The sequence below is a fragment of the Poromitra crassiceps genome (assembly GCF_964638095.1).
Source record: "Poromitra crassiceps genome assembly, chromosome: 14".
NCBI classification, from domain to species: Eukaryota; Metazoa; Chordata; class Actinopteri; order Beryciformes; family Melamphaidae; genus Poromitra; species Poromitra crassiceps.
Window position 1 is genome coordinate 40,370,500 of NC_139633.1, and position 10,840 is coordinate 40,381,339.

Genomic DNA, 10,840 nt, shown 5'->3' on the forward strand with positions numbered 1-10,840 from the left:
CAGACAGACACACAATTTGAGCTCATTGCTTGCTTACTTTGTTTTAGGTCATGCGTTGACCTAACAAAAGAAATGGATGATGAGATGGAGAGAAACAGCGAGGACAATCCTGAATATGATGAGATGGAGACAGATGGCGATGATGAGGAACTATTCCAGAAGTCGACAAGTGAAGAAGAGATCACAAGTGGAGAAGAAAGCGATGATCTACCATTGCAACCCTTGCAAACACGACGGGAAGAGTCATTCTCGTCAGTGATTATTAGTTTTGTTTAATTAAATTGTCTATTCCCATCTGTTCTAGACTTGGAGAAAGATATTCATGACTTTGAGTTCTGTTTTAACTGGTTTAATTAGTTAATTTACGTTAACTCAATCTTCCAAAAGCAAGATTTTCAGAATGACTGCAATGGCAGTTAGATGTCACCCACTGCTGTTTTTGCTCCTGCAGCAACCCAGTTACAACCTTGCTGTGTGGCACTGGCTTTGAACTTTTGCTAACTTGAAACTAGATATTGTGTCCATGTATGGACACAATATGACACAAGTGATTGTTACAACCAAGTGTGTACCCGAGGTTCAAAACTACTTAAAAAGCAATACAAGTCTGAGGTCTTCTTACGCGTCTACATCACTTCTCACATTTTATCTTATTTCGTCCACCAGTTGTCATTCACTAAGGTGACATTTTAGCTAATTTAATTCTTTATTCCTAGGACTTCACAAAATCAGCAGTGTCGCCATGAGCCAGCGACTGATCAACAGAGCACATCTTCAGCTGCCAATGAACAGGCCACTTCTCATGCACGGTAAGACCATACATTAATATACTTGGACCATTGTAAAGATGTACTGTACTGCATTTTTTCTGCTTTGTTGGAGGCTTTTTCGGCTGATTCTACATGTTGAATGAACCACGTCGGGTCTCTGGTGAGAAGTCACTCTGGGCTGCTTGTGGCGAAGCAGTGCAGTAGAAGAGAGGGCACACGTAAAACTAAATGGACTCACTCATGTTGGCTCTGTTTTTAGTATCGCTGTTAGCTGTTAGGATACTTACTTAAAGGGACACTGCCGATTTTCAATGCTGATTTCTTTTGCACATAATCTCACACATATCTGAAAAGTGTAAACAGTTTTGCATGTATTCCTTTAGTTTGACCGTTATTGAGAGTTGATTTGAGTTTCGGTGTGGACCAGTGATGTCATTTGTGCATGAATTACATCACTGCTCCACAACTTTACACAAATCAACTCTCAATAACTGTCAAACTAAATGAATGCCTTCAAAACTGTTTACACTTTTCAAGTATGTGTGAGATTATGTGCAAAAGAAATCCCCATTGAACATTGGTAGTGTCCCTTTTAAATCAGCAAAATGTCTTTTCTCCACTTGATCGCTCTTTTCTCCACTTGATCGCTTTTCATGTTATTGATTTTCTATGTTATCTTATTTTGTCCACACTCCACACCAGCTGTCATTCAGTAAGATGCAATTTTGGCTAAATGTATTCTTTATTCCTAGGACTACACAAAATCAGCCAGCAACTGATCAGTACACATCTTCAGCTGCTAATGAGCAGCCCACTTCTCATGCACGGTAAGAACATAACATTACCATACTTGGACCATTCTACTGCATTTTAGTCTCTAGTCATATTGGCTGGGATAGCCAGGCATTATTAGGAGGCATTATTGATTAAGTTTGTCCGTACGTCCATCCGATGTTTGTTAACGCAATATCTGAAAAATGCCTTGGTGGAATTGCATCCGATTTTCCTCACGTCCACTTGGACAAGGATCAAACTCATATTTTTGTGGTCAAAGGTCAAATTTCGAGGTCACTGTGACCTCACGAACCCCATTTCCAAGCTTAACGTGATAGCTTAGGAACGCTTGACTGAATTTCATCTAATTTGTAACATCTAACTTAAGGATAAACTGATATTTTGGTGGTCAAAGGTCAAGATCACGGACCTCACAAACGCCATTTCCAACCTCTAACGCCAGATCCCAGCAACACCTTGATGACATTTCTTCACATTTGGCTCAAACGTCAACATCTGGACAGACATGTATGTCAACTCCTCACTTGTTGGTAGTCATATCTGCGGTGCGGTCGTTCCAGTTGGAATAGCTGCAAGGATTTTATTTGTTATTAAAAACCAATACATGTCTTATCTCCACTTGATCAATTGTTATGTCATTTATCTTATTTCGTTCACACCAGCTGTCAGATTTAAGCTAGTTTAATTATTTATTCCTAGGACTCTGCCACATCAGCAGCACCCTGAGCCAGCAACTGATGACCAGGACACCTCTTCAACTGCCAATGCACAGTTAGAACACACCATACTTTTGGACCATTGTAGACGTCTACTGCATGTGAACCTCTCTATTGCATTTTGTGTGTATACAAAACTAATGTATTTTGTACTTCTAGTTCTAGTGATTTGTGAGTTTGTCTATGTACTATCGTGCAACTATTAATGCAATCTTGTGTAGTTTTCTTGAATTGTCCCATTTGTCTACAGTGTTACAGGCAATGTACACTGCCTCTGGTATGGCTGCGTTGTGGATCCGGCAAAACTGCCGTATCGACTCTCGCCCGATACATGCATACAAAAATTCCACACTGCAATTTGTTCCAGTCTGTTTGCTGCCATTCCGCATCAGTTCCGTAGGCGGTGTGCATTGCCCCTTAGTAGCAGCAAAGTCTTTATGCTTAAAAGTTTCTGAGAGTAAGATTTCCGATTGTTATAAAACAGTCTAAATTGAATGCCTCGCATCTTACTCATAATATTAGATGAGATCAACCGTGAAGGTCTGTGATTGAATAGGCGAGCGCTATTGATATCATTATACAGTCTGTGAGCTCCGTGAGCCGTCCCCGGTTTACCCGGAAGTGCAACGAAACGGTTCACGGCAGCTGCACTAAACTGCTTCGATCTGCCTAGCAAACATAGCTCTGATCTGCCAGTTTGGCCATAACCACAAAATAACTCCCAAACAAACTGTTAGAATATAACGAGAGATGTGGTAAGCCCCTGGATTCTTCTCCTTCTCCTTGCTATGGTTGCTAGGCAGAGCGGTTGATCTCATGGGTCTCATGGGTAAGATGTGAGGCATCAATAATAAATTTACTGTTTTATAACAATCAAACATCTTACTCGCAAAAACTTTACATCCATCCATTGCACTTCAATCTTCTCATCTATACAGAATTGGAGATATTCTTGCTGATCTTGGAGGAGCAATAGCTGCTTCGGATTCTGCGCCGGCATCGTATATTAGTGTGTGCAGATCCTACATCTGGATGGGTGCCAGGCTGGCCCTCAGCCGGAAGTCTTTTGATCCCCACCTGCGCATAAGTGTCAAATTTATGGATGACATTGGAGTTGCAGAAGGAGCTGTTGATACAGGAGGGCCAAAGCGGGAATTTTTCACCGTTGTCCTGGAATACCTACATGGTAGTCCTCTTTTTGTGGGACCAGAAGGCAGCAAACTTTTGTTTTACTCCGGGTCAGGTAAGATACAACTTTAAGGTCCATACTGGTGTTTTCGACATGTGGAGCTCATTTAATACAAATTATATTGCTGCCAACTACTTACCATACATGTACTGTAGGGGTGCACCGATCACGTTTTTTGCCACCGATCACCGATTGCCGATCGCCTATGGGAAATATCTGCCCAACCGATCATCGACCGATTACCGATTACCGATCACCGATATATAAACTCCTCAAAGAAAGTTTGGAAATGTTATTTTAGGTTGATTATTTCTCCCCTTTAATAATACCAATTGTCATTGTATTTTATATCATTGGAAAGCCTGATTAGTGATAGGGCTTTTTTTTTATTAAAAAAAAACAAAAATTACATAAAACAATATCGGCATTCGGCAATCAGCCGATCGCATATTTGAGGTCAAAATCGGCCGATACAGATTGCTTGCCGATCGATCGGTGCACCCCTAATGTACTAAGTTTGTTAGTTTGTCAAAGCTTTTCAAAACTTACATTAGCTCAATACATAGTATCAGTAGGTTAAAGTTTGAAAACCCATTTGCAGAGACTTGAAAGTTTCTAAGTGTAAACGCAACCCCAAGACGCATTGAAATCCAGATGGAGATGCAATTGCTCAACCCAGCGGTGGTGGGTGGGTGCTAAATAGAGATAGTCTGGTCAAGCGAGACTACTAATTTTCATTTGTCAGTGTTTGGTGTGCTATCAACTGTGCAAATAAAAAAGAATGAGGACACGATTTTAGCTTACAAGTGGAACATTGGATGGAAATCCTTGGAGCATATTTCAACAAATCACAAGTTCTGAATAGAGCTGATCAGTCACATGACATCCCTTTCCCCGGAAGTGATTTTACCATTTATTTTCTCCATATACCTTCATAAAAAAATTTTTGTTTAAGGCTGGAACTAAGCCAATCTGTGACCTACTGAATTGTGAGTGACCATAAAAGATTTAAATTGGAGCAAAAACAAATAACGGGTGGGAAATTGATTTTAGTTTTTCGCTCCAACTGAAATGTTTTATGGTCACTCCCGATTCAGTAGGTCATGGGTTAGCTTGGTTCCAGCCTTAAAACTCATAAGGCTTTTTCGAAATGTCTATTAAGAAAATAAATGTGAAACTCACTTCTTGGGCAAGAGATGTCATGTGACTGTTCAGCTCAAGGAACTGTAGTGTAGTGAAGTTTATCATATAATTACTGCCCAGCCTTTGTCTCATGGATAAGCAGAACTTAAGATGCAAACAAATTTGATTTAAATGTGATAATTGAGTGAGAAAGTGACATTTCCAGAAAATGTCTTGTAAATGATTTTAAATATAATTCTGTATTTATGTGCTTAACTTGTAGCAATGCACAAGAACGATGACTACTTCTATGCTGGGATGCTCATTGCGATGTCTCTGGTCCATGGAGGGCCTGCTCCAAATTTCTTGTCCAGAACTCTCTACCATGCTCTGATAGAAAGTCCAGAGAGCACAATGGTGAACATTGAGGAGGTCCCGGACCAGAGAGTGAAGGAAGTCTTGAACCAGGTATCTGTATGCTTTTTAGAGATGTTGATTTTCACCTCTACTTGTCAACCATAAAATGCCTGCTCTCTACAGAACTATAATGTCTCAACATGGTAAATGGACTGTATTTATAGAGGGCATTTTATATAGTCTTAATACCTCGGCTCACATTCACCCATTCACACACGGACAGCGTCTACATGCAAAGGCGCTGACTGCTCGTCGGGAGCAGTTATGGATTCAGCGTCTTGCTCACTTCGACACACTTCCGGGAGGAGCACAGCCTCGAACCAGGAACCTTCCTATTCCCAGGCGACCGCTCTATCTCCTGAGCTAATGCTGCCCCAACATACATGTAGATCGCTATAGTTTGACTTGTACCAAGTCGTTACTGAAGAGACATGCTATTGCTGAAACAGTAAACCAAAAGCGCCACCCAGTGGATTAATCTGAAAAAAAAAAAAAAAAACAGTTCACAGTTCATCAACATCCCTAATGCTTTTCGGTTTCATCATCAATTGTCTCCATTATGTGAAAAACAATGAGCTCCATGTGCATGAAATATGGTATACTGTATAAAGTCTGCAGAGCTGATTTGAAATCTATACTTTAATCTATATGGGATCTGTGCTTGTTGCATCTGAAAGCATAGTACTATAAATTATTTATTTGACTTGTGTTTAGAACAAGAATCTATTGTATGTTATCTTAGGAGAAATGGCATTTTGTTCTTTTGCACAACAACATACGTGTTAAAATATTTTGAAGGACACTGTAGCAGGAGACACTAGAGCAGGAGCTAATATTCTACTTTGTTTTGTTGTACAATGAAGTGTATTGGATGTAGACATTTAACTTGGATCATTATTTTACAGCTTTGGTCTGGAGAAGTTCCAGAGGACTTTTATGATGTCACCGAGTTGCCTGGCACCCGACGGATCATAAACACCATAGAAGATGCACAAAAGCTGGCCCTGGACGCTGCTCATTGGTACATATTTGGCAGGACACAGTCAGCTTTTGAGAGGTATGAAACGGTACAGACTTGTGCATGTGACTATCGGCTGCGATGATATACTCTGAAAACTCAAGTGTATTAATACTTAAAGAAACACTCTGCCCATTTTCAAATGGCATTGCAAAATCAGTAGTACTGTATATCTGTTTGCGGTTTTCATTAATTTACTCAACAGTTAAGAGAGTTTATTTGAGTGAAGTTGTGGACCAGTAATGGATACAGTAATGTAACTGTTTACATGTGTCAGATAAGAGTACCGATTTTGTTCTGGGACAAGGCTGGTTGAAAACCTGCATTGTTCCTTTATACATTTAAAAATGTCCACATAAGTGATGATACAGTTAGGAAATATCCCACAAGAGGGAGTGGTGGTGTACTGTAGCATGGCTGTGATTTAGTCGCAGGCATGACCTGAGCCATAGCCAAGCAACAACGATTTCCTGACTGCAAGCTAGCTAGCTACTTTGACGTTGGCACGGACGATTTCAGCTTAATTTCTTCACAATCTTCTGCCTCGGCCAACCATTCATGATTAAGGACAAACATATCCATATCGCTGTGAAGGCAGCCTAATCAAGGTTACATTACAACACCTGTGATATACAGTACATACAGTGAAGGTGCCCAATGCCGTTATACTGTATATCAGCACTCATGGAATGCCTCTTGTACAATCAAATTGCTCAACCGGAACTAACTGTTAAAGTAAGGGATACAGCTAGCCGGTCATTATTGCAAAATGCACCCAGACTAGGTCATGGGTTCATCCTATGCTCCTTAGGCTTGAAACACATTTTCTTTTTCTATGGATTAATATGATGCAGGTACTGCCTCCAGAGTGTTATCTGAACTGTGTGTGTGTGTGTGTGTGTGTGTGTGTGTGTGTGTGTGTGTGTGTGTGTGTGTGTGTGTGTGTGTGTGTGTGTGTGTGTGTGTGTGTGTGTGTGTGTGTGTGTGTGTGTGTGTGCGCGCGCGTACACATTAATTTAAGAACTCATTGAAGACATAACACAGAATGTCATGAATGCATGAATTTAGGACTTGCACCATTGTGTTACATCACCCACAAACTAAGTTAATTGATTCTCTTTCACAAGGTTCAAAGATGGCCTGAAAACGCTGGGCGTTTACCCAGCAATGGTGGACCACAAGGATGAGTTCATAAATGTCATGTGTTATCATGATGACCTGCTGACCGCAGGTACAATCATTGAACTCTTCCAACCAGTGCTCCACCCAGATGGCTCCAACAATCGGAATACCGAGAACCTGCTCCTATGTCTGTGGCAGAACTTCCTGTTTGAAATTCAAGGTATGTGAAAAGTTAACGTATATTAAAAATATATATGTAACCAGATAATCCTGTACATCCCTTTTGAAAGCAGTGGTTGGCAGGTACTGAAAATCTGTTCTGTGTGTGAAATATAATCACTTTATTGGCCAAGTACACTAATGATTATCTTGGACAATAGATGTTTCCACATTCACATCTTTAGTGTGTCAATTAAATTTCCAAGTTGGACAAAAAATATAGTATCAAGAAATGGAATAGAGCCCCCCCCCTCCCCGAGGGCCACATCACATGTTACCGGAAGTAATGCAACCAACTGTATATCCCTCTCTGCTCCAGTCCACATGTTGTCAACAGTTCATTGAATCTAACACGCTTCTTTGTTTTTGTCTTCTAGATGATGAATCTGCTCCGTCACTGCAAAACATCCTTTTCTTCTCAACAGGATGCAAATCCATCCCCCCGCTTGGCTTCTCCCCCAGACCTGCTCTACGGTTCCTGCACGATCCTGAGAAAAACGGGTGTCTCTCCAAGTTCCCAAAAGGGAACACATGCAATAATGAATTGTACCTGCCCACAGTCCACAGGGAATACACAGAGTTCAAAGAGTTCATGGTTGAGGGGCTCTGTGGAAGTGCTGGATTTGGATTCCAATAATTTGGATGGCATGTTTTTTTTTTTTTGATTTATTTGGATGTTTGTTTGTTCAATTCTCAGGTCTTACTTTCAGGAAGTAATTGCCAGTGGTTCTCAACTGGTCTAACCTCACGACCCACATTTTCCGTAGTTGTTAATTCTCGAGTTATGGTTTTTATGCTATCAACCTGCCAGGGACTGTGCTTTTCTGTGCTTTCACACAGACTCAATGATGAACCGATTGGGTTTTGTTGGTCAAAGTTCAAGGGCACTGTATTCTCATGTCTCAGGAATTCTTTGAGGGAATTTCTCCTAATTGGTATATTTTTTTTATCTGATTAATTGATTTTTATTTTGTGGATAATAAAAGACAGCATCCAAAGGATAAAAACATAAGAAAGTGTATCCCTGTCCCTGTTGTATTGTATCGTATTGTAGTAAAATGTTTACAATGAATGTATTTTTGGCTGTATTTCTCCCACACTGGACTGTCTGCCTGCTAGCTTGGCTTTCTTCTTCCTCTGTATGAACAGTGAAAGTTACATTTCACCATTGTGGTGTTAAATCATTTCAGCAGAGTGAATAAAAAATGAGAAAATAGCACATGCCTACATTGTAGATTCATCACTATAGTTTGATCTAGGGATGTCGAAAATGATTGTTTTAGCCGACAACCGACCCTCATTAGCTTATATCTTTAACTTCAATGGCCATCAAATCAAGATGGTACTGAAGTGTATTGTATGGTTTTAAACATCTTGTGTTTTACAGTCTGACCTAGCTTTCACTGTCACCAGCATGTTGACTGGTCGAGTCATTTCCAAAGGATTGTGTTTTTTAGGTTCTGTGCTCAATTAAGTATTGGTATTGAATTGTGAGATTTTTATAAAGGTAACAAAATTACACTGAAGGAAAAACACCTGTACTTGGCTATACTAATCAGTCATCAATCTGAAGGTCATGCAATCTTTTCAGTTGCATTAAAGAAGGAAGTACAAGGAAAATACAGAGCCAACTTACAATAGTATTATATATTTATTGACCATGTAATGCATGTATGGGTGGAATATGACCAATTGTAAATCAGAATAAGTCAGCCCAGTGAAATGAGGAAATTCGAATAAAATCTAAATTCTCAGCTCAGCAGCTGTGCTGCTAGTTGTTGGTGACATCTACTGACAGTTACACAGTAGGTAATCGATTACTGAAGAAATTGACTTTGAGTAAACAGCGTAGTGGTCACATGTATAGAAGCCGAAATCTAGGAAAGATGGAATGAAAAGAAAAATCCAACTGTCCACCTCAGCTTTAACCTGACGTTGCCAGATGGATGGGTTTGCGTCACATTCTGTTTCACAAACGGAGGTGGGATTGTGAATTTGTGGAACTATGCCGCCCCCATCTGGCGGAGTCAGGCTACCTCAGCTTGCCTTGTTTGCTAATAAACATGAGAGAAGAAGAAGCTAATATAATGTTAGCTAGCCTATGAAAGCCAATGAATGACCAGCCGATCCGATAGCTGATCCAGTGGGTTGCCAGCCTCTCCAAGCTAGTAGCTAGCCTAGACAAGCTAATGACCAGCCGATCCAATGGGTTGCTAGCCTCTCCAAGCTAGTAGCTAGCCTCTCCAAGCTAATGACCAGCCGATCCGATAGCTGATCCAGTGGGTTGCCAGCCGCTCCAAGCTAGTAGCTAGCCTCTCCAAGCTAATGACCAGCCGATCCGATAGCTGATCCAGTGGGTTGCCAGCCGCTCCAAGCTAGTAGCTAGCCTAGACAAGCTAATGACCAGCCGATCCAATAGCCGATCCAGTGGACTGCTAGGTAAGACAAATCAATAGTCGGCTTCTCATTTCTCACTGACGGTCTCTCAGTTGCCGGTGCCGACAGATCATTGGCCAGATCCATAGCTGGCTTCGGCAAAGATATAGCCTCCGACGGCTTCTCAGTAGTCTTAATTTTGTCCCTGATGCTGCCCCATAAGGATCTACTACACAAACTTTGTTTCAGTTCAGCCGCCTGTAACGTTACATGGTACCTTTCATTTCCTGGTGTCGACAGAACATCACAGTGAAATACAGAAGCGTGGTACAAAGGAACTCACACAGCACAGCTCGTAGATCAAGACTCAAGCGACTGCATTCAGCCTAGCCTGGTAACCAGCCCCAATGAAAGTGCTGAATGAAGAGTAGGTGCTGCTGACAACTGCGATTCATATGGAGCTGGATACCAGGCTACATTCAACCTAGCCTCAACGAGAGACTCATCAGTCATTCTGATGAGTCTCGCGTTGAGGCTACATTCAACCATAGTTTACTAACAAACCTGTCGTTTTATGTCGTCCGTGTCTCTCAGGACAAGTTGCAAAGGTCCTTTTTTCGTTTTGGAGGCATTTGCACAAAGATAAACAGCCCACATGTGCAGCTCTGCAGATGCTGCTACTCCATCTGACAGCACTAGCTAGCGTTAGCAAACATGCAGACGTCCTGCCATTGGTCGCTGGGCAACAGTCTTCTTCTTCTTCTTCTTCTTCTTCTTCTTCTTCTTCTTCTTCTTCTTCTTCTTCTTCTTCTTCTTCTTCTTCTTCTTCTCCTCCTCTGGTGTTTTATGGCGGTTGGCATTCTTAATTGTTGCATTACCGCCACCTACTGTATTGTAACAGCGTCACACTTTATGGTCATTTAGTTGCATGGTTGCAACTCCACCCTTTTCTCCCCGAGAAGAGCCTGGTGACGCGAGGTTACGTCCACCCAAGTGGCAACGTCGTTGGATTACGCCTTTCTGTCAGAGATAGATAGATAGATAGATAGATAGATAGATAGATAGATAGATAGATAGATAGATAGATAGATAGATA